This window comes from Lagopus muta, chromosome 1 (assembly GCF_023343835.1).
Source record: "Lagopus muta isolate bLagMut1 chromosome 1, bLagMut1 primary, whole genome shotgun sequence".
NCBI classification, from domain to species: Eukaryota; Metazoa; Chordata; class Aves; order Galliformes; family Phasianidae; genus Lagopus; species Lagopus muta.
In genome coordinates, this window is record NC_064433.1 from 116,155,235 (window position 1) to 116,156,021 (window position 787).

The 787-nt window shown below is 46.0% G+C and overlaps 1 non-coding gene across 1 annotated transcript; it reads left to right on the plus strand.

Annotated features, from left to right (window-relative positions):
* The first annotated feature begins 314 nt into the window (after positions 1–314).
* Positions 315–418, plus strand: LOC125688502 (U6 spliceosomal RNA). The gene has a single exon (XR_007374760.1). It is a non-coding gene; the product is annotated as a U6 spliceosomal RNA (small nuclear RNA).
* Positions 419–787: the final 369 nt, after the last annotated feature.

Genomic DNA, 787 nt, shown 5'->3' on the forward strand with positions numbered 1-787 from the left:
TTTACAAATAAATTATATTTCAGAACAGATGTTATACACAGGTGCTGCACTTTCCCAAGAAGCCACTATTAACACTTAAAAAAATTTGTAGAAATTGGAACAGCTCATGGGTAAGATGAAAAAGAACACAAATTCAGATTACCTTGTACCCAGTACATCAACATGCCCTGTTCTGCCCTTCTGCCGGAAAAGAAACTAAAAACATTAAAATGCCACTTTCTACTGATGCTAAGTTACTAACTCAGGTGATGGTAGGGCTTCAGTCCCTCTGCCAGTGAGCATTTAGGAAAGACAGTAGAATTGGCCTCAAGTCTGGGCTCGTTCAGCAGCACATATACTAAAATTGGAATGATACAGAGAAAATTAACATGGTCTCTGCAAGGATGACACACAAATTTGAGAAGCATTCCATATTTTTCCCAGGTATTTATACAAACTGGGGGAAGATTTCCTACAGAGATCTGCTGAGAAGGACTTGGGAGTCCTGGGGGACAAGAAGCTGGACAAGAGCCAGCACTGTGAACTTGCAGCCCAACTGTGGCCAACTGTGTTCTGGGCTGCATTAAAAAAGGGGCAGCCAGCAGAGAGAGGGAGGTGATTGTCCCCGCCGGCTTGGCTCTTGTGAGGCGCCATCTGGAGTAGTGCATCCAGGCCTGGGGCCTCCAGTACAGGAAAGATGTGAAGCTCGTGGAGTGGGTCCAGAAGAGTGCCACTAAGATGATGAGAGGGCTGGAGCACCTCTCCTCTGAGGAAAGGTTGAGGGAACTGGGCTTGTTTAGCTTGGAGG